This window comes from Vespa crabro, chromosome 18 (genome assembly GCF_910589235.1).
Source record: "Vespa crabro chromosome 18, iyVesCrab1.2, whole genome shotgun sequence".
Classification (NCBI taxonomy): Eukaryota; Metazoa; Arthropoda; class Insecta; order Hymenoptera; family Vespidae; genus Vespa; species Vespa crabro.
This window is the reverse complement of record NC_060972.1, coordinates 3,797,399-3,822,074: the sequence shown is the minus strand read 5'-3', so window position 1 is coordinate 3,822,074 and position 24,676 is coordinate 3,797,399. Positions and strand designations below refer to the sequence as shown.

Genomic DNA, 24,676 nt, shown 5'->3' with positions numbered 1-24,676 from the left:
AAAAATCCAATGAATTTCTTTTGGCATAATAAGCAAATATTATGAAAAAGATAGAAAAAAGAATTCTATAAAATCAATGAAAAATAAAATCAATGATATAGTTAGAAGAAAAGGAAAGCGATGATCGATATCATCGATCATCGATGCCATTTTAATATTTATACTTGGATATTCATATTTGAGATTAAATCTCGAATGAGTTACGATATTTGGAATTGAGAAAATTGCAATGGTTACGCCAATGGAAGGACGGTAAGAACAGTAAGAGCAGCACGAGCCTCGACCACGGCAGTCGTGCTCGAGCGGAGGCGGTGGGAGCCGTCCTCTCCTCTACATCGTGGAGAAGCGAGGAGAAGAGAGGAAATGGAAGCAAAAAGAATTGAAGGTAGGAATGGAGTTGGAAAAGGGGCAAGTGGCGAGAGGTGGTGGCAGACAGTGGTGGTAGTGATGGTGGTGGTGGTGGTGGTGGTGATGGTGGTGGTGGTGCTTGGTGCTGCTGCTGCTGCTGCTGTTGTTAGAGAAGGGGTTCAAAAGAGGTGAAGGAGTTGGAGGTGGAGATGGAGAAGGAGGGAAGTGGTCGCGAGCGTGGTCGAGTAAAGGAGAGAGGGAGCACCGCGGGACGCAATCACGTCCTGCACGCGCCGTGCCCCGAGCCACTTACAGACGCTGTTACACGAGGCATCCACTCTCTTTCCATTTCTCTTCTTCATCTATACTTCCTTTTCAATCTACTAAATTTATCTCCAATTTTATATCTATTTCTATCCATTACAATTCGTCTCTAATATCGTATAATAGCATTAAGAAAAATTATTAATTTTTCTTCCCTTTTTTTTTTTTTTTCATTTTGCTTTGTTTTTCTTTTTAATGTGGTAGGCATACCTAATTTATACTTTCAATTGACTTGCATAATATATTTAGGACTGCCATTCGATTTATTACGGAACAGATGTAATTTGTTGGATTTAAATTTCTATTTATTAGAGAATATATGTCGCGATGGTTAGAAAGTAAATTGAAAGTTGAATTTTGTGGAATTGAATTGACATGTACTTTGTTATAAGTTTTAAGTTTATCGTTGGAATAAAGAAGATGGCGTGTATATATATATATATATATATATATATATATATATATATGATTGCATATATTAGAAAAGGGTAGGTTCTGTTTCGTGTAACATCGCTTTGGTCACGACTTCGATCACGAGGCGCATAGTGGTCTGACCCACGAGCTCCTAGCGTTCTGAGTACGTTCCAAGTGTGGGAACTACTCATCCCCGAGACTCTCGGCGACCTTTCGTTGCAACCTGCAACCGCATCTCTGTTTCTTATCTTCTCCCATTGAAGGTTTGCTCTAGATGTTCCTGAATATATGATATCTAATCTTTTCTTCTTCCTCTTTTTTTTCTTTTTTTCTTTTTTTTCTCTTTACCATTCAATGAATTTCAAAGCTAGAGAGTTATCTTTAGAGAAACGTTGCCGTGCGCATTTCTACGTATGTATCCATATATACAAGTACATAGATAGAATTTTGCTTTTTAGTTTCATTTAAAAGATAGATGGTTAAGATAGATAGCTAGTTTCCCGGCCACCTGCACCATTCTCTGGAATGCGTTTTCTGCAGTCGATGATCCTCCCATACTAGACGCTCACGAAACGAGCAAAGTTCAAGGTAGATTACTCGACATTTAACGAGCCTGCGGTACTACATACTACATCGGATACATCGGATACATCGGCTGTCGATTCGCGTGTCAAGATTTCTTTTAGCTCCTTCTTTTGCTATGCCAAGGATGCAGAATCCATTTACGTTGTATCCTATCGAGGGAGACTAATGGATGCATCTATAAAATACGAAAGAAATTTCTTCCTTTAGATAGTTATTCTTGATTTTTTATTTTATCGATGTTGTTAAAAGAATTATCATTATATTGTTATCCTTATTGATTTCCTTTTTTCTTTTTTTTTTTTTTTTTATTTTAATTCGTTCCTCTTAATGGACGCCGGAGATGTTTATCTCGTAAGGGAAGAATCATCTATTGGATAAAAGAAAAAGAAAAAGGAAAAAGAAGAAACGAAAAGATGAGAAGAGAGGGCATTCGTGAAATTTAAGATCGTGACCCCGCGAGCAGAAGTGAGCCTCGGTAAAACTCACGGCCGTGATCTCTGATCTGGATTGGCCGCTTGATCCGGTTCTGCTTCTCAGTTCGAAGGCTCACAATTACTATCACAATGGCGAATCCTCGAGGGTGCGTTCGAGTTCGTGTCGTGCGAGGTAAACTACAGGCTACGAGATCGATACGCTCCTCTCGTTCATCGCGATCTCCATTTTTGATGATTGCTGTTTTAGCGTACTCGATCGAATGACCTTCGGGCGATTTTCTACTGATTATTCAAGAAAAAAAAAAAGAAAAAAAGAAAAAAAGAAAAAAAAGGAAACAAGAAACAAAAATATTAAAATAATCTTTAAAATCAAATTTCTATGTCGTTTTTTTATTTTCTATCATAGATTTAATAATTATAATATATATATATATATATATATATATATATATATATGGAAATAAATAATATTATAAGTTTAAATTAATTAATAATATCGATAAAAGGTAAATGTGTATACAAAAGTTAAAGTTCATCCTGATATGATATTATAGAAGATTGTAAATACTATGGTCGTGGATAATTAATATATATTAATTATCGACAAAAGCTTAAGTATCGAGAACGTGCTTAAATAATAAACGACGTTCGAGTTGTTGCTTATCTGTCAAAATGTCAACCATTTCTATAGGTAGTAACTATTAAACGGGATGTATATGCATGTATGTGGGGTTAATTAATTAGCAGATGAGCAAGCACTCTTCTACGAACGGACAATGTTCTTGGCCTCGTTAGAGAGCAGGGTATGCAGATGAGATCTATTCATGAACGAAGCCCCCAATTAAAGCTACTCTCGTCGAGAGAAAACGTTATACGATGAATCGAACGAACGTTAAGAGAGTGCCAAGATGGTTGACAAAATATAATTATTCGTGTCTCGACATGATGTATTCGAAACGAGTTCTTCTTTCTTTTTATCCTTTTTTCTTCTTTTTTATTCTGTCTCTCTCTCTCTCTCTCTCTCTCTCTCTCTCTCTCTCTCTCTCTCTCTTTTAAAGAATTAAACTAAAGAACTACTTAAATTACTATCTAGTTTATGAGCTTGTTAATTATCTATCTATTTATGTTTTTAACTCGATTACATATGTATATCGAAATAATAATTATATTTATGTATTTAACACATCGGCAATGTATTTAATATAGATTTTATGTCGAACATTAATGACATTTGTTTATCGACCTTCAAAGATAAAATATTTATTATCAATGACAACAGAAAATAGAGGATATAATAGTATATATTTATGTGCGATTTTGTAAGCCTATGAATTAAATGGTCATAGTAAAAATAATAGTAATACATATTATAACATTATGACTTATGGTTTTATTAATTTTTCTCATAATGTCACGTTATATAATTTTCTTTTTCTTTTTTCTTTTATTTTTTTTCTTTTTTTTTTCGTTTTCTTTTCCTTTGATACAAGAAAAAATAGTTTATAAAATTAATTAAAATTGATATTATTTAGATAGAAATTTAATATCGTCATTTCGTCGTCATCGAAATGTTTTTTTGAATTTTTTTTTTTTTTTTTTTTCTCTCAAGGACGATTAATATTTCTTGTATTTAAGATAGATTAAATTAAGAATACTATTATTTAAATGAAAATCAGTTTGACGTGATGTAATATATGATATAATAGTAAGTAGCATAAGTTAAGAGAACTTCAAGGACAATAACAAACTCTCTATGGTTTGTTTCAAGGCGAGATTAACGAATGACCTTTAACAAGTCCAGACACTCGGTCGCCTAGGCTCTCTCTTTTTCTCTCTTTCTCTCTCTCTCTCTTTCTCTCTCTCTCTCTCTCTCTATCATGGTGTATACTATAGCTAGTAATCGTGAGAACGTATGAGTAGCTCGTCTAATGACGAAAGAGCATGAAGTCTTCGAGTTGATTCGGCATTTGTATCGGCATCCGGGACACCTGTTTTCAAATATATCCACGTTGGTGACTCTTACGCAAGCTTTTAGAAAGAACCACACCTGTTAAACTAGGATCTAAGAGTACGCGTGTCTAGTTTTAATTATCTTTTTTTACTTACTAGAAGGACACTCGAACGAAACGTATTATTTCTTCAAATATAATGGGAATGAATTTTTGTTAATTGGATTATTATTTTAAATGAAACAATCCTATGAGATAATTTATCGTGATATTTCATTAGAATATTTTAAGAAACGATTATAAATAATATTTATATTTGTAAAATATGTACAGTTAATTATGATCTTTCATAAAAGTAATTAAATTCAATTAAAGAATAAAAAAAAAAAAAAAATAATGTACGTATGTCGTTTATATCGTCAAGATTATATTTTATTCAATATCTAATCGTTTCTAATCATTCCCCAACAAATTTTTATATACCATCATTTCGTTTTTATCGAAACTTTCGCTCGTATATTCTCGTTAAGAGAAGTAACGACGTAGATAAGTCGTACGTAGACATGAAAAAAAAAATCAAGTTTGGAGTTTCAAGGTTCGAAAGATTATGCAGGTATGTACGTTATCGTTTTCTGTGTGATAACTGCTCGAATATCAGAGAGTATCTCCCGACGAAAGGAGAAATAAATAAAATCTGATCGATCGAGGGTGTCGTAATCAACATCGAAGCGAGATAAAATAGTTGATAATGTTTATTTAATAATTATCATGCGTCTCTGTGTTTGGACTTGCGTCAAATAAAAGAGATTTATTTTTTATTACAGCTATTAAATTTTTTGTTTTTATATCTTTTAAGATTTACATAGAATAATTATTTATTCGTTATTAAAATGATTTTGATATTTTTTTTTTGTATGATTATATTTAACGATTACGATTATCGATTACAAATGTAATTCATTGATAATCGCTCGAAGATTTTATTTAGTTCATATTTAATTTAAGCCATTCGATGCAATATTTTGTGCAATATATTTTATAGCAACAATGGTATTATTTTTTCTTTTTTTTTTTTACGTGTAATTTTTATCGATTCCATTTTAGATAGATTTTATTTGTTAATTTTACGTTATATTATCGAAAGGAAAAAATTGTAAAAACTCGATATAAAGTATTTTTGTTAAATCTATACAAGATACGTAATATATATGTATATGTAGTTGCGATCAAAAAGACAAGAAGAGAAAAGGAAGAAATTGAAAACCGTAACGACACGACCAAAAGATTCACGATCGATCTCATCTCGATAGGATTAAAGATTTATATTCGATTTCCTTGATTCATCTTCTCTTGCAACATTTACACGTATTCCATATTACGTACGTACATATACACACACACACACACACACATATATATATATATATAAATCGTATTAGTGAATCAGACGATAGCATTGTTAATCCATTCTTCTACGTATATGTATATGTATGAATGTGTGAATGTTTAAAACGTCCTCTCATGGGGCTACACCTTTCACGTGACGTTCAGGTTCATCCAGGTTTCGAAAAAAAGGTCTGCACGATTCCTCTATTTTATTTCTCGTCTCCAATTAATTTGGCTGTGGAAGCGTGGCGTAGTCCCCAGTACGAAAACAAAGCAATCGCCTTCTTCTATCTTCTTGCCAAGGCCCAAGCTAACCCGTTCGTTTAATTAGCGAGTATTGTGAATGAGAGAGAGAGAGAGAGAGAGAGAGAGAGAGAGAGGAAGAGTAAGAGAGAAAGAGTAAGAGAAAGACAGAGAAACAGAAAGAGAAAGAGAGAAAGAAAGAGAGAGAGAGAGAAGCAGAAGCGCGGGTCCAGGCTCGGATATCACGTAACAAGATCTTAGCCGGTGTTCAGTACGCGGAGGGTTAATGATGCTATCGCCATACAGTGCCAAAGCGATCGCATTACAGATACGATCGGATGCATTCGCATGGCTCAAACCAGCGAGCATACGACGTCGATATTTCTTTACCGATCGCCGCTTATCCCACGTGTCTTTCTCTTTCATCTTTCTCTCTCTCTCTCTCTCTCTCTCTCTCTCTCTCTCTCTTTCTCTCTCTTTCTCTCTCTTTCGCTATTCTTATTGTTATTTCTTTCTTTTTTTTTTTATTTTAAAAATGTCATTGCAAAAATGTTATATATATTCTTTTCAAACGATAGGAGCGTTTATATATTGGATAAAATAGTAACTGATAATATAGATTATTAAAAGAAAAAAGAAAAAGGGAAAAAGATAATAAGAAAAAAAAAAGAGATAAAAAAAAAAAACAGAACAAAAAAAAGGAATAAAAAAGAAATTAATCTATTGCGAGTAAATATAGATTACTAGAGAAAGAGATTAATTTTGTTGCCAGTTCTATTTCAAATATATTATCGTATAAGTGTTGGTATATGATAAAATTGTTTATTGATGTGACGCTATATATATATATATATATATATATATATATTCTACGATTGTTTTTCTCTTCGTGGGTATTTCTTTTTTTTTTTTAGATAATAAAAATATTATATTACTATATCGAACGAAATATATTATTTCAATTCATAATAAAAACGATGTAAGTAATTTCTTGTACTTTTTAAATCACGATAATATTAAAATATATAATATAACAAATACTTTCTATAATAACGTATGATTGTTATTTTTTAAAATAGAACTGCAATATCGATTATCGTTATCATCATAGTTTTCTTCGATCAAGATGATAGAGAAGATCTCTCGATCTTTTTATATCTTCGTGTATCGTCTGTGGGAACTCGGAGCTTCTCACGTCCGTTTCTAACCATCTAGAGATCCTTACCTCTCTCGGTAGTTTCTCCTACGTAATCTCGTTTCCTCGACTTCTCTTTCTCTCTCTCTCTCTCTCTCTCTCTCTCTCTCTTTCTCTCTGCCTTTCTCTCTCTCTCTCTCTCTTTCTCTTTTTCTCTTACTAAGAAACACGCTCGTGGCATACACGTGCGCGATCGGAGAGCAGCCGCCAACGCATTGTTATTACGTTTTACGTGCTTCATATGTATCACGTATAAACGCCACGTGCAGCGACTCTAGGCACTTTTCTTCTTTGCCTTTGTATATATATATATATATATATATATATATATATGTATGTATGTATGTATGTATATACATACCTATATGTATGTATAACACATACTTATGTACATGGAACAGCGATACGAGTCGAAACGCAAAGAGATGGGAGGAGCCTCGTGGCGTGTAAGTGCCTTGCACACTAATTACTATATTAATTGCTTCCTCGCGGGCTATCTTATATTGATTAAAGTCACACGAGACATCTCTCTCTCTTTCTCTCTCTCTCTCTCTCTCTCTCTCTCTCTCTCTCTTTCTCTCTCTTTTTTTCTTATACATATAGATATGTACATCGTATACATATTTAATCAAGAATCTTGTACAGCTATTTCGTACTTACACATGTAGGAATAGGTGTATCAGTATTCGAGTATCTAATAAGAAAGTAATTTTATCTCTCTCTCTCTCTCTCTCTCTCTCTCTCTCTCTCTTTCTTTTTCACTCTCACTCACTTTTTCTTATTTCTTTAATTGATTTAAGCATATCCTTGTGAAATTTGAAGTGAGTTAATTTAGTGATTTAAGTGATACCATGCCAGGTATTCGACTTACGCGCGACGATTTTAATTAATCGAACCTTGTAAAACGCCTCTTTCGCTTTCCAAGGATCGTGGCCTTGAAAAGTTACCTATGCTATAGATGATTTACGAAGTTTGTAATCGTCCGGTGAGAGTGGTTATCGATTTATCGGAAATCGATTAAGGATATATCTTTTTTTTTTTTTTTTTCCTTTTTTTTTCTAATTATTACCTCGGAAAATATTTCTTGTTTATAGAAAATTATACGAACTTGTGTGATCGTATTTTACATTTAATTTTATCTCTATCATGCTGAAGGAAATGTAATCGTTAGGGGGCGATTATACGTGGATGTTAAAAATCACATTAATTCGTAATTACGAAAATTCTCGTGTACTTATTGATATTCTGTAAAAAAAAAGAAAGAAAAAAAAAAAAATAAACGAAAAAAAATAAAACAAAAAAAGTAATTATTAGAAATGTATCAGCATAAAAAATTGCATCAGTTCGTAATACAAAATCGTAAATATATACGTACGTATTTTACTGGAAAAAAAAAATATCAACTTGTTTAGCTATAAAATGAAGTTTTTAGTACAAAGGGTAGACACAGAGACCTACATTGAGAGGACGACGTTATTCGAGCGTGTCTGTCGGTTAGTTCTTCCTTTTTTTTTTTTTTTTTTCTCAGGGACGATCCAAGTTGTATTCGGGCTTTCGAGGAAAGGTAGTAAAATGTTGAAACGACGTCGGCTGTGGTGGCGGTGGCGGCGGTGGTGGTGGTGGTGGTAGTGGCAGTGTTGGTGGTGGTGGTGGTGGTGGTGGTGGCGGCGGCGGCGGTCTCAACCGCAGATTTATGCGTAGTAAAGGTGAACGCCTTAGAGGCATCTTTGTGGCCATTTCAACCCTCTCTTTTCTTCCCCTTTTTCCTTCCTTTCTCTTTCTTTCCTTTCCTTTCCTTTCTTCTTCTCCATCTCTTTTTCTCTTATTTCTTCGTTCACGTATCCAGACATATAGGGTGGTACATAAGGACGAACATTAGCGGTGTCCGCGTCGGTACTTACGGATAGTTACCGTGCGGCATCGTAAATTATTACCCACGCCCCGAAACTTTTAGTGCCACTCTCTTGCGCTCACGAGCACACACACAATACTTTTCGGGCTATTCTTCTTCTTCTTTCGTACGAGAGAATGAGACGGAGACGAGGACGTTGAGAAAGAGAGAAAGAGAGAGAAATTTATTCGGATCTGTTTAGGATTTTTTTTTATTTTCTTATTTATTTATTTATATTTTTTTTCTTTTTTCTTTTTCTTTTTCTTTTTTTTTTTTTTTTTTTCTTTTTTTTTTTTATAGTCACATCGCACGACGAGCAATGTGCTTCGACATAATAATTATTTAATAATACGGTGTACATTAGTGATATGTTATTCGATATGAATGGAAGTTAAGGATAAGTGAATCACGAGTCGATAATAATTATGTGTATTATTATGTTGGTGCGATGTGTGATATATTAAAGGAGAAGAAATGACGGTACTTGGATGATAATTACGAAGATACTTAAGATTGATAAAATTACTGATTATTTTAGGAACACATAAAGAAAAGAAAAGAAAAGAAAAGAGATCAATGTAAATATATTTTTCAAGTAACCTCGCTATAATCTCTTTTCTTTTTTGATTCTCATTTGATGGCGTTTAAAATGACACTTTTTATTTTTTCGTTCAATCTCTTTGCGTTACTTAACTTTTTTTCTTCTCTTTCTTTTTTTTTCTTTTTTTTTTTTTCCTTTTGGTCCATCCAGTAACGTCGACGAGGCGATAGGACGATTAGACGGAGATTAATTAGTTTCTCGTCTCTGTGGGAGAGTGTTTTTATATAGAGACAGGGAGGAAGACAAAGCGAGATCAGTACATGGAGGTCGCGTCACGAAGAGAAGAAAAGTGAAGAGAAGAAAAGAGAGAGAGAGAGAGAGAGAGAGAGAGAGAGAGAGAGAGAGAGAGGGCGACGTCGAGGTAATCTCGAACGTGGAAGTAGAAGAAGAGAGGATAAAAGAGAAGGAAAGGAGAGTGTGAGAGAGCTGGGAAGAGGAGAGGGAGGTCAAATGCTCCAAGGGAAAAAGGAGAAAGGTAGAAGCGAGCAACTTCGACTTGGTCACGCATTTCGAAGCTGAGCAATAGCAATCAGAAGTCCGTTTATTGCTGACTGCTACCTCTCTCTCTCTCTCTCTCTCTCTCTCTCTCTCTCTCTCTCTCTCTCTCTCTCTTTCTCTTTCTCTCGAAGGCTAAGTGCAATTACAGGTTGCACCGAGATAGACGGCGCTCGCATAAAGCCAGCCACCGGTCGCACGTTTCAGAAGTCTGCTGGGAGCAGGTTTCGGTTACGATTGACGCGTTTCCGAGATTATTACCGTGGAATGATCAAGCTTGGAAGAAGATTTTCTTCTTGTTCATACTATAATTAGGATGTCTAGAGAGACAGAGAGAAAAAGAGAGAGAGAGAGAGAGAGATCATCGGTTCGCATCTGAATCATGCGGATATACGTATTTCTCACTAACACGTTGTAATTCGAAACTTCCCTGAAATGGGACAATTTCGAAACTTTCGAATTTAATTGTGCTTAATTGTGTGTAATTATTATTATAAATATAAGAATTATGGGCTTTCATATGTTCTTTCTTTTTTTTTTTTCTCTCTTTTTTTTTTATAAATGTAATCGAGCCAAATTTTAGATTTTCCTAATATTTAAGTTTTTTTTTTTTTATTTTCTTTTTCTTTCTTTCTTTCTTTCTTTCTTTCTTTCTTTCTTTCTGATACAAGTTGATCTTTCTTTAAATATATTTTTATCGCATTAAAAAATATAAAAGTAAAATAAAAAGAAAATATTAAAATATAGAATAGAATATAAAGATTGTAGATATTTAACATATATAAAGAATCGTTTTATATTTTCTATGAATATCGACATTCGTCGGCACTTCCAAGCAGCAGCCGGTAACTCGTAGCAAAATTTATTAATCCCCCTTCTCACTGTTTCTTTCTCTCTCTCTTCATCTTCATCTTCTCGGATACCACCTTATATACTCTTCTTCTTCTTTTTTTAATTTTTCTTTTTCTTTTTCTTCTTCTTCTTCTTCTTCTCAGATGTAACGCACTGCACTTGGCGGATCGTGGCTCGCCCGGAGCAGAGTTTATGGTCTCGTAAATAAGCGAACGTAAAACCAATATGTCCGTTCTTTTCTTTTCTTTTTCTTTTTTTTTTTTTCTCTTTTCTTTTTTTTTTTTCTTTCTTTCTTTCTTTCTTACGTCAGGAAATAACAAAACTCGAGCAGTGTCGGCGTGAGTCTCTCCTTCGAATTGCCTTCGAGTAGCGTCTCTTTCGAGGAAAGAAGAAACATGATGATAGAGGAAGGTAGATGAGGGGGGTCGGAGGAGAAGTTTTTTGAAGAATGCATTTGCGATCAGGAAAGAACGAGAAAAGCTTCCGGGCAGCAAAGATTTCGGACGAACATTGAACGCTCGTCATCGATAAGCTCTCGTACGAGTCTTGGTTATCTTATTTTCTTCACTTTTGCTCCGAGGTTATTGGACCCTGTTATACGGCTCGTCTTTATTTCGGTCTACCCTCAAGCAAAGTCGCTCTTTTTCGATTTCTTTGAGATAATGAAGTGAAAAATATTGTCCCTTCAAAGATACGAACGTAAGTAATACAACGTTCTTTAAGATGAACGGACTTATGTTAATCATATAATATCCATAACATATACGATGATATTTAATATACATTTCATTGTTCCAAACGAATTATTCCGATCATTCAACAATTGTAACAATATATTTTCGTAATTTTTCATTTAAATGTATATGTATATATTTATATGTCGAATAAAGAATATCGAATATACAAAATATATTTTGAAAATATTTGTTAATAACTTTATCATCGTCGGATCGCAATAATTAACGATATTAATTATTTTTATTCAGTTAGAAATAGAGAGATATACATTTCATAAGGGATGAAATGGCAAAGTAACGAGAGATAGTGAAAGAAAGGAAGAACATGAGAAAAAGAGAGAGAGAGAGAGGGAGAGGGAGAGAAAGAGAGGAGTGAGAGAGCGAGAACGTAGGACGTCGTTTGCCTTTTGTTTTTGCAAGAACATCAGATACTAGGCGTCGGTTATCACCGCATGGTATCATGCCTAAGGCGAAGAGGATAAGTATACGCGTTTCACGGTGTGTGTCCGTGAAGATAAGATATCTCTTGGTCCGTGCAACGGCACCGATGTTTCTCTTCCCATTTTCTTTCTCTCTTCTTCCTATCCACTTGAATCGTCCTGTACTCTCTCTTTCTTTCTCTCCCTCTCTCTCTCTCTCTCTCTCTCACTCTCTCCCTAACCCTCTCTATCTCTATCTCTCTTCTTCGAGAGGCAAGCAGCCAGCCGAAAGGGCGCAATAAATAACTCGAAGCGATCGCTTTTTACCAATCGAACGTTCCACCCCGTGGCGCGAGCGTGTACGTGCCCACGTGGTGCTAGTCTCTTTCTCTTCTTCTTCTTCTTCCTCTCTTTCTCTCCCTCTCTTTCTTTGTCTCTCTTCATCGTCTTCTTCTTCTTCTTCTTCTTCTTCTTCTTCTTCTTCTTCTTTCTCCTCCTCCTCTTCTTTTTCTTATTCCTCCTCTTCTTCTGCCCTTCGAAACGAATCTTGAAGAGAGAGAGAGAGTGAGAGAGAGACAAAGATGCTGAGAGATTCTAGAGCGAAAAAACGGGATTGGCGAATCTCCCTTTTGAGAGTACCCAAGCAGATCTTTATAAAACCACCCTGCGGAGTCGGAGGATTAAAGTTACGAGTCCTTCCTCGATCTTGATTTCCCATCTAGATGCATTCCGATTTTGATCTCGAAAGGGGGCGCAAAAGAGAAGAGATATATATCATAAGATTACAGTTATATGAATTTTGGATGATGTTATTTCCCGATAATATCACAATTAAATAGTATAAAAATATTATTTTAATATTAACGTTCCTTGTTTAATTTTGAATTTATCTAAATATATCATATTAATTCACGATATATTAATCTATTCTCTATTATCGTATGAAATAGAAATTATTGTGAATTGCGAATAGATAAATCTCGATGAAAATCTTATTACAAGATATAGTTCATTTTCATATCGCGAGAACAATCGTTACACCTGCCAACCAATGTAAGGATTACGTTTTATAAATGAAAGTGTAAGAAAGATAGATTGATAGAAACAGAGAGAGAGAGAGAGAGAGAGAGAGAGAGGGAGAGAATGGGAGAGAAGATGAAGAGAGGATAGAAGAAGATTTTCTGTTGCACACCGAGGCTTGCACGATCCCACGAAGCCACGCGATACTTCATGCAACGTGCACGTGACCTTACGACCTTAAAAGCAAGCACTATTTTCCGCTGCCGGCAGACCCTCCGTTGCATCTACGCCACCGCCCGAAGTATAGAATGAGATAGACTATGAGTACTTGTAAGAACGTAAGCACGACACGAGACCGGAGATTAATATTATCTCGACGCATACCGCGCAAGAGAGAGCCCCTTCGCGAGTTATTAGACTCTGAGCCACGTGACGCGTACCCAACTATCGTCCTCTCTCTCTCTCTCTCTCTCTCTCTCTCTCTTATCGTTTTCTTCCTTCTCATCACATTTTTCTTATCTTCTTATAAAATGCGACAATTTTTCTAGAAAATAATTGCACGTCTTTAACTAATTAACGTTCGAAGAAAAAAGGAAAAAGAGAAGAAAAAAAAAAAAGAAAAAGACTCGTTGAGTTGATAAAACTCTAAAAACTTTTTTTCTCTCACTATTTAATCCTTTCTTTTTCTATAGCATGTTTATAATACAGGATTTGTGAGAGATTTAATTTCCCTCGTGAGAAATAATTGTACGTGGAATAAATAGATTAGCTTAGATAGATTGACAATTTTAAAAAATAATTTTTTTACTTATAAATATTAACTTCGATTAAATAGGATATACGCAAGAGATCGCGTTGAGAAATCGATTGTAGATAATTTTATAGAAATATTTTTGTATTTCTTTTTTCTTTCTTCTTTTCTTTTTTTTTTTTTTTTTTTTTTCTTAATGTCATTATATTTTTATGATACTCGGGCGTTTTAAGTGTTCATTAATTATATGATACGTACGTGCAATGGTATATTAAGATAACGCGTAATATATAAATCGAAAAGAAAAAATAAGAAAAATGAGAGATAATGACGAATGACAGTAGGGACAAAGGGAGAAAAAGAAGGATAAAAGAAAAATAAAAAAGAAGAAGAAGAAGAAGAAAATAAAGAATAAGGGAAGATCCTTTGGACGAGAAATAAAGAGCAATGGCGTACCAGCAGCTGGTGTGTTTAACGCGTTTGGCGATGCGCGAAACGCGTCTGGTAGCATTCTTACAAGTACGTAAGGGAGCTCATTACTGGAGTCTCGTGTAGAAATACGATAGTGTTCTTTGCTTGGACACTCTCTTTCTCTTTCCTCCATTCATTATTTTCTTTTTCCTTCTTTCTTTGTATCGACACATGGCGCCGATTTCTCTCTCATTCGTTTTTCTTCTTAAACACTTTCTTTCGTCGTTATGGTAGAGACGAGATCGTTGTTTTTTTCTTTTTTCTTTTTTTTCTCTCTTTTTTTTCTCTTACATTACCTGATATTTTTTTTTTTTTTTTAATTCTATACTTTAAAAAATACGACAACACGTAAGTCACATTTAATCTGAACGAAAGGAAAAGTTTTTGTCCTCGTGATATTTTCGTTGTATTTTTCATTATAATACGTAGAAAGTGGATAATAGTGGATGAAATTATATAAAGAATTTTCATGAATATATTTTATTGTAGTATTAATTAAAAGGAACGATTATCCATTGTGGCATTCAATGAAATTAATTTTTAATACCTTTCAGAAGAAAATGAAGAAGAAGAAGAAGAAGAAGAAGAAAAAAGAAAAATAGAAAAAACTTAGTCGACATTAAAAAATATTTCTCATATTGATTATCATTGGTAGATCTATGATATTTGATCAATACTAACGAGTTTCACGTGATAACCATGTGATCTTCATCTACCTTTCATAAGTTGATCTTCGAATTACTTTCGAATTTTTCGATCACGAAAAGGTCGAGATCGGCTTTCGCCATATAATTAATAAATAACATCGTGTGCGACCTCTCTCTCTCTCTCTCTCTCTCTCTGTCCTTTTTATTCTTTCTTTCTTTCATCTCTCTTTTTCTCCATTCTTCGCGAATAAACACTAATTGTCGAATTAATTAATGACACGCTTTCGAAATTAATAAACTCGAGACGGTTATCGATGTGCCGGCGTCACGTGAGAACGCACGCCGCGAGTTAATTGCTAATTCATGCCGATTGCCGACTATTTATTTCACGAGCCTTGAAACCTCGCGCGCGCACACGATTATCAATTACCGAAGATTTATGTTACAACTTATGTACGTCGCAGTAACCACGAAGAGAGAGAAAGGAAGAGAGAGAGAAAGGAAGAGAAAGAGCGAGAGAGAGAGAGAGAGAGAGAGAGAAAGAGAGTGAAACTACGACGACGTTTTCATCCTGTTGTTACCGCTGCGGAGAACTTGTAAGCTCGCAAAAACGTAGCCTCTCCTTTCCTTCAGGCTTCTCCCTCCCATCTCTCTATTTTCTCTGTAACGACGAGAAATCGCGTAAATTTATCCGCCAAGCGAGAAGCAGCCTTCTACCTCCCACGTTTCAAGATCGTTACGCGTTCGGTGGCTCCCTTGAGTCTCTTATCCTCGATACTATGTTTCTTCTTGAACGAGCAAAGCCCCAGTAACAATATCGTTTGTCCAGACTTCTTATCGTCTTGGTGCTTTTATTTCGTAGTTTCGCGTGTTAAATTCACGTAAGATTTACTTTCTTAAGCTTGATTATGTTTCGGGATAATGGATAAAGATCTTGTTTGTTCGGTTCGAGTAGATATATATACGTATCTTACTATCACAGTTTTAGCGATCTTTTCCTTTTTTGCTTTCTTTTTTTTTCTGTTTGTTTGTTTGTTTTTTTTCTTTTTTTTTTTTTTTCCTTTTCCACTTTCTTTTCTCTCATGGAATAATTTTAAGTCTCACACTGGCGCTTACTCATTTTTTCTTCTTTTTCCCTTGGATTTTTTTCTTGTCGTTTCGTTTATTCATTTTTGATTTGCTTTCATATTGAATTAAATTGTTTTATCGCATGTTTATTGTATACAAGTGACGAGTAAATTTGTTTTAACGTTTGGATGCAAGTTTAAGTGAACGTCAGTTTTCGAAAGAAAGATTATAAATTCGATTCGTTCGTTTAATTTTAACATTGAATTTAAGAAATAATTCTGTAAGAATTTCAAAGTTGTAGAAAGTTCAGAAATAAGAAGATATTCCTTCGTGATTTTGAATAATTCAAAAATTATCTATATTACATTCAAATTTTCTAATGCCACTTAGAAGCTAGTGGGATTCCACGTGTCCTAATGCTCTTATACAATTTGACGACATTATAGTGAAAGTAACATCAAAATTCTCGCCTGTTTGGTATTTCTTACGGTAGATTATAATTCTTTTCTTTTTTTTTTTCTTTTTTCAATTTGTCTAATTTCTACATAAAAATTTAAAGAGCGATCCTTAAGAATTCTAAAGTTGAGGAAAGAATTTTAAAAAAGAAAAGAAAAAAAAAAAGACAAGGAAAAAAAGAAAAAGAAAACAAGAATTCTCTCTCGTGACTTGGACTTAGGAGAGTCGATGGTTCGAAAATTAGGATCATATTTTGATCGAATGAAATTCTAATAATAATATCCGAAGGCCATGAAATTTCTTGTGTGTCCATTTTTGAGGCGTCTACCTTGAAGATAGAGAGCGTGAAGGCTAATTCTTAGCGAGTCACCGTGCGATGATCCTCCGTCGTCGTGTTCTCACGTATCGGCCTGATGATAGTCGCGGCGGTCTTGCTTGGTGCGGGTCATTAAAGTTTCTCGAAGAGAAGACAGAAGGTAAGAACGTGAGAAGGGGGTGGAGAGGAAGATGGACGGTACAGAGAGTGAGAAAGAAGTGCATGCCGTGCCTTCGAGTAAATTACCGCTGTGGGCGAGAGAATCCCATAAAGCACGCCGCGTATTAAGTAGCCAGAAGAAGAAAGATTTATTCATTTTTTCTTTTCTCTTTTTCTTTCTTTTGTTTCCTTTTTCTTTTCTTTCTTTCTTTCTTTTTTTTCTTTTTTTTTTTTTTTATTTTTATCGCGTAAATAAAAATTCACTTGATATAATTAGAAAAAAAAAAAAAGGAAAGAATTCTTGAATATTCAACGTTTCAAGAAAGATATTATATCGCTAATTGTTGTATATACCTATATAACAATATAACGATAAAAGTTTATTATAAGTTTTAGAATAAAATGAACATTGTAGTGAGATGGAAAATATTGTCGAATCCAAAATGTACTTATAGGGTGAGTCTTAATGGTTATCACTAATGAAAAGAATATTTAATTAGCGGCTATGCAGCCATACGATTGAGAATTTCTAAGTAAGGGAAATAGAGACTGATGTTTATGATTATTATCCGGAACACGTGTCGTTTCGAGTGCCGTAATAAATTTCAGCGAGTTGAACTTTGGTTAGGTGCTTTTATATGTACACACACACACACACACACACACACACACATATATATATATATATATACACATTTCAAGAGTGTAATAAAGAAAACGGTTTTGCAGCATAGAGAAGAGTTTCTTCTAGCGATAATCTTGTCGGATACGATCATCGAGGATGAAGGCAACCTGCCCTGTAATGTCTTCCTAGAAAATATATGTATGCAATTTCTTCGATTCCACGCTTGTCAACTTATTATTTGGTAATTAAGACTCGCTCGTTAAACGGCACGAGTATACGCCTATTAAACGTGCCAAGCTCGTTACTTAATGTCTGCAATATCGAGTACAAACTAATTGTACAAACGCATGATTATTTTTTTTTTATTTATCAAAATATTTACGAACGAGGTTTCATTATGACGTTTAAATTGGCACAATTTGAGAGAAAAATAAATGTTGAATTGTTTAAAAATTTTTGAATTAAAAAAATTCAATTGACAGTTTTGATTTATATTACGAGATAAAAAAATGATCTATAATATATATATATATATATATATATATATATATATATATATATATATATATGTAATTTTATACATTTCATTTTCTATTTGAATTTTTATTTCAAATAGATTGTTCGAGCCATTAGTCGCCGCTTTTAAAAGCGTCTTTGCATAGATAATAACGATGAACGAAACATTTCCACCGTATATCTATCGCTTCTTTAACGAGGAACACGATGAGCACTCATTAACTCTATCATGTTACATTATATTTTCTTTTATGTAACTCACGTTATTATATGACAGTCCAATAATGAGAGTATTCGAACTATGTCACGCGAGTCTTTCGACTGATGAAAGTAAATTTGATCAATTCTTTTTTCTTTTTTCTTTTTCTTTTCTTTCTTTTTCTTTTCAAACGCTATATCACATTTCATATAAATTATAGATCAAATATTCGAAAGATAATATGTATATATGTTCCTTTATCTTTTTTTTTTTATTCTTCTTCTTTTTTGATAAAAATATTCTAGTTTCTTTCTTTCTTTCTTCATATGAAATATAGTAAAATTAAATTTAATATGTGTGTGACTAATAAATTTTTTGAGTTGAAAATAATAAAAAGTAACATACACATATATACATATATTTGTGAAAGATTTTCAAGGTTTTAGAACTGTCATGATTCTCGAAGAATCTCTTTTTTTATTCCACAGAACGTATACTTTTTTTCAGACAAGGTACTAACTATAGTACAAACTTACTTTACCATCGTGTAATAATGACGCATGTAAACGTGTCGTAGCCGCGCGTGCGTCCGTATCGTACGAAGTACCGTGCGACGTGCGTGAACAGACTAAGCAAATTTATTTTGTTCGACCCGCTTCGAATTGTTTTCTTTCTCTCTCTTTATCTCTCTCTCTCTCTCTCTCTCTTTCTCTCTCCTTTTATTTTTTTTTCCGTAAAAAGAGAAGAACGAGCCAAGCGTCCGATGTAAATTAACGAGCGAAGGTGGTACTTCGAGAGGAGTGCACTCGGAAAATTTTTGCAAGATAAAGAAAAAAGAAAAAGAAAATAGAAAAAAAAAAATATATATATATATATCGTATTTATATCCGAAGAAAAAGTTATTTAAAATTAGACATCAAATATCAAGATAGTAATAACATTGACACTTTAATGTTCGGATTTTGTTTTATACTTGTTTGATATTTAATTGAGTAATTTTAATTAAAAATAAAAATATAAATATATTTATGATTTTAAACTACTCGATAATATAATCTATGATTAATGATTATACAGAGATATAAGATTATCATTTATAATTATTAATTATATATAGATGAAAAATAATTTTTGATCAATACTTTTTACGAATAATATTATTTGAAATAAATAGATAGAAAAGAATTGTTCACATTATATGTCGATTTAATCAGAATTGAATTAGGTTTCTATTTAAGTAACGTTAATGTATCCAATGTTCAATTAGATTTAAATAAAAGTTATTCGAGGTTATAGTATGTATCGACATTAGTCGAGCAGATCTTTTGACGTGTCCGGTGTTCCTCGTTCGATTCTTGGAGCAACTTTTATCTCGATCTACCGATACGCTCGCGTGTTACGCACGTTTACGATGAAGATCGAGAACCAGGAGGAGAAGCGAAACGAGCTCCTTATCGATGCGCCGTGTTCGTAACGCCAGCTTTATTAGCACGACGATAACCCGAAGGCGGCGAGTCGAAGCTCTTTAATGCCTTTAACGAGCGACCAACCTCGTACTGTGAATATCGACTCTTGCCATGGCCCAAATATTATTACTCGATCGAAAGATAAACTTTTCCTTTGGGGTTAATAATAATGATTATGTAGAAAAAAATAAAAAAGAAAAAAAAAAATAGAAAAAAAAAAATATACATACTCACGTAATCATTATTATTAAAAAACGTTTCATTCAATGGATCGACTTCTTATTACTCCGATATTATATCATAGTAAGCTTCTAAAGTTTCACAAATTCATTATCATTTTCATTATAAATTATACGGCATTTTATATCAATTAATTTATATTATTATTATTATTATTATTATTATTATTATAGATTACAATTTATTCCGTATATAAATATAAATTATTATATTATTGTAAATTATTTTCTTTTTTACATTCTTACGTATCACGACATTGTAACAGTGGAATTATTTTGTTTTCGAGTAGTTCGACATAAAATCAATTAATCTTTTTTTAATATCTCCAATGAATTATTTTATTAAACGAACTTTATGAATTATTAATATAGAATCATAATGAAAGATATGGAAAAATCTTGTAGAATTTCAAACTTAGAAAATCTTTTTTAATTATGCTTTTCTTTTTTTGTGTCTCTCTTTATTTTACTTTGGATAAAAATAAACAAATAAAAGAAAAAAAAAATAATAATAATAATATTTAATAACAATAATAAAAAAAAAGTAAAAATAAAAAAATAAAAAAATAAAAAAAAGTAAAAAGAAAAAGAAAAAAAAAAAAAAATAAAAAAAAAATAAAAAGGAACGTTTGTATATATATTTTTTAGTCGTTTTATCCGCGTTCAAGTTCCACGGCACCCATTCGACCTCTTGCGACAGACCTGACGGGTTGTGAACGCGGTAATTAAGTGATAACGATTAAAACTGTAATGAAGTGTATAAGTAAAAAGTCCATGCTCGAGTTGCTGTTGGCCCATCACGACGCTTCTTACTCGATGATATCGATGTCTTTTCGATTGAACGTATGGCACGTGACACTTCATATGATGGACTTTGAACGAGTAAGTTTTCTAAGAAACTCGTCTTACTGATAATAATTATTTCATCGATCCCGATACGTCCACGTATCGTATGATGTTTTAAACAGAGAGGATGATTATTGTGCTTGAAGTTTTCTTCGATTGTTATTTATTTCGATAATTAATCGATAACGAATGAATGTGAGGTGGGAGGAGGGGAGAGGGGTCATAAAAATTGGATACGATATAATTTCGTGCGTTAGGTCGTGCTGCAAGTTCTTCTTTTTTTTTTTCTTCTTCTTCCATTTTTCTTTTTTTCTCTCTTTTTCTTCTTTTTTATCAGCAAAGTATTTTTCATATATATTTATATATATATATATATATATATATGTCTTACCTCTGTGAATAGAATTTACCCACACTATCCTCTGCTTGTCGTAAAATGCGACTAATAGACAATTTTTTGTTTTAAACCGACAAGAAAAATTAGATCTCATAAAAATCCAATTTCTTACGGGAACTTTGAAGAGAATGATTATTTATTCGTTCACAAACGAAAATTATATTAGGAGTATTATGATGGAAATAATTATGATTGAAATAATTGATAAAACGAAATTGCGTTGTTACAATATCTGTTATAAAATTAAATGGATAATTCGAATTGTTAAACAATTAATGTTTTATAATCGAACGTTGTTCTTTTTTTTTTCTTTTTCAATAAAATTTTAACAATTAAACGAAAAGTAATCTTTACCTTTTTCTTTTTACATTTCAAAACAGCAGAGAAATCGTATTTCTTCTTCTTCTTCTTCTTTTTTTATTTGTTTTAAAATCCTTTCTGCTTCACAGAATTCGCTGATTCGCATCTCTTTCTCACGCGCTTACTCGTACACGTGATTTCTCATTATTTTTGTTCTCTCTGTCCCTCTTTCTCTCTCTCTCTCTCTCTCTCTCTCTTTTATTTTATTTTATTCTGTTTACTTTGCGACGAGTATAGTAGTAACTCTTGGCGAGTTTTCTCGACAGATTCTACACGACTTTACGAATACGTGGCCGATTCTTCCGCGAGTCGTGCCGTTCGCGTGACTTCGTTTGGGTTTTCGAGATGGTATATCCGGGAGACGATTTAGAGACGAAGCTTCAACTCCCACGGACTGACTTCCGTCGAATTATTTATTACATCGTTATCGTATTCCTCAGTTTTATTATGCTTCCTAGAAAGATCATTTTGATTTTCTATTACTATGTTATTGCATGGTACAACATAGTATATCCTTATGGTAATGATTATAATTTGACTTTCTAAAATTTTATTTAAAAAATTAATCGGTAGAATATTATTCACATTAAGATAACATATTAACGTAATGAGATGTAATTTTAATAACGAAGAATCATTATTACTCGCTTTATACACAAAAAGTATTTTAATTGATATAAAAATTTTCTTTTCTTTTCTTTTCTTTTTTTTTTTTTTTTTTTTTTTTTTGATACACATATTAAATACAATGCAGGCAAAACAAATCACTTATTGAATGGAATTAAGTGATAGAAATATATCGTATAAAAACTAATGGACATTCCATAATGCACATTCTATGCACTTTCTATTATACACTTTCCATTGGATTATTTAATCAACGCATTACAAAACGAATTAATCGCAACATTCCATTTGATTACATTCGTTTTAATACTCGCCAGTAAATGATTGATAATATAAAAATTGTTTATATAGATGGACGTTGAGATAGAGTTTCTATTAGATATTAGCGCATATTTTCTTGAGAGTGAAAAATTATTGGTAGTTCGCCGTACTATCGTGAATATATAGATATTTATCTATCTACGAACAGTAAGAAAAGAGCATCGTTAAGTTAAACTTTTTTTTTTCTCTAATACATCGTTAAAGGAACGAATGATATAATCATAGCAAACATTATCGGTACTCGTCTACTATCGCAACCATAGTCTTTTCCGTATATTCTTATTTTCTCTCTCTCTCTCTCTCTCTCTCTCTTTTTCTCTCGTAGTATGTATTATTCGTGTTCGTGAGGCAGCTATCCGCCGGAAGTATCGTAACGACACGTCTCCCATTCACATGCACCGGTATACTGTTTCATGAGAACTGTGACGCCGTGGAAAAGGGTCATGTGAACGTGTCATGGGCAGTCACCGTATACTTGCATTATGAATCCAAGCTATTCGTGGGACGTTGACCGAAACAAATAGATAAATACGTTTATCCCGATTTATCGTCCCTTTTTTTATTTTTTTTTCCTTCCCTCCCCGCCCCCACCCCCCGCCCTCCCTTATCCTTGACTAATTCCACATCGTAATTATATTTTATCAATTAATACGTTTCAATCGATAGATGATAATAACATAATGAAACTTATATAAATAAGTACGTAATAATTTTGGATATAAATATATTATTTTTTACTATTCTCGAATAATTGAAATAATTGTTATAAATTAATTTCTATTTTTCAACTGATTTATCAATGATTTCTTTTTCCTTCCTTCTTTCTTTTTTTCTTTTTTTCTTTCTTTTTCGTTTTTCTTTTTTTCTTTTTTTTATTTTTCTTTTCTTTTCTTTTCATTCATACAATTATCACAATTTATGATGTTATTACGTTGATTAAGGAAAAAAGAGAGAGAGGAAGAAAACATATAGATTTGTCCTAGAGGAGAGAAAGAGTATGTGTATGCGTGTGTGTGTGTGTGTGTGTGTGTAAGAGAGAGAAGGAGAGAGAAGGAGAGAGAAGGAGAGAGTAGAAAAGTCATGTTGATCGATGAGTCGATAAAGAACTATTTAAAGGCGTACATCGTCGTTATCTCGAAACGATACGTAGTACGTTCTAGAGAAAGAAAGATAAAAATATAGATAAAGAGAGAAAGAGAGAAAGAGAAAGAAAAGAGAGAAGTTACGACGAAGCGAATGTTGTTTTGCGGTGGGTCTTTGGACTTTCTCGTCGCTGCTACTAACGCAGCATCCATAATGGAACCCGCAAGAATTTCTTGAGAGCGTCGTTAAAGCATCGCTGTATATTATCCGCGAAGGTGCCGAGACTTTTTCATCTCGTTCAGTGTCGTCATTAAAGATAAAGAGTTATTAGCGAATATCTACGAAGGAGCATAGGACATGGCAAAGGGGAAGAAAAGAAAATGTAAAAGAAAAACAAAAAAAAAAAAAAAGAAATAGAAAACAAAAAACAAAAAGAACAAAAAAAGAATCAGAAGGAAGAATCGTAAATATACCAAGTCTTACTCTCTCTTTCCCATTTTTATTTTCTTTCCTCTTTTTTCCCTTTTATAATCTTTATACTTAAATATCTCTTCTTTTGTTCTAAACCTTTTAATTTGATATATATATATATATATATATATATATATATATACTTTTTTTTTCTTCTCCCTTTAATTATTTATTTAAAGACACCATTAATGACGTTCCAGGAATGCGAACAGTTTAGTCTAGAACTTAGGTAATGTTGAGATCAGTGTAAGAAGAAAAAGAAGAGGTGAAAGAGGAGCAGAAGGAAGAGTAGGTGAAGGAGGATGAGGGGGATGAGGAGGAGGAGGGGGAGGAGGAGGAAAGGGTTCCACGCTTGGGAGAAACCGACGCGCGCCAATCCCCTCCACGATACGCGAGATCGTGCGCGACGACCCGTGCCGTATTAAGCTTCCTTCACAATGACTTCATTCATCTTCTTTCTTCTTCTTTTCTTTTTGTTTTTTTGGTCTTTTATTTGTTTGTTTGGTTTTTTTTTAAATGTTTTATTCATCATTATTAGGCACAATAAAAAATATTTAATTCGAAGAAACAAGAGGACTGCAATCATATTGTTTTGCTTGTTTATAAATAATCATTTTTATTATAATTTTTTTTTTTTTTACAATAATTCGTCTCGTTTAAATTTTTATTTATTGATTTATTTTTCTTTTCTTTTCTTTTTTTTTTTTCCTTCAAATATCTTTCTCTTCTTTTAATATTCATTCGTGTCTACAGGAATGTCTCTTT

At 33.1% G+C, this 24,676-nt stretch overlaps 1 long non-coding RNA gene across 1 annotated transcript in view; it reads left to right on the top strand.

Annotated features, from left to right (window-relative positions):
• The first annotated feature begins 206 nt into the window (after positions 1 to 206).
• LOC124430328 overlaps positions 207 to 24,676 on the top strand; it is a 196,965-nt gene continuing 172,495 nt past the window's right edge. The window contains exon 1 of the long non-coding RNA XR_006943733.1: positions 207 to 385. This is a non-coding gene — a long non-coding RNA (uncharacterized LOC124430328). The remainder of the gene's footprint in view (positions 386 to 24,676) is intronic.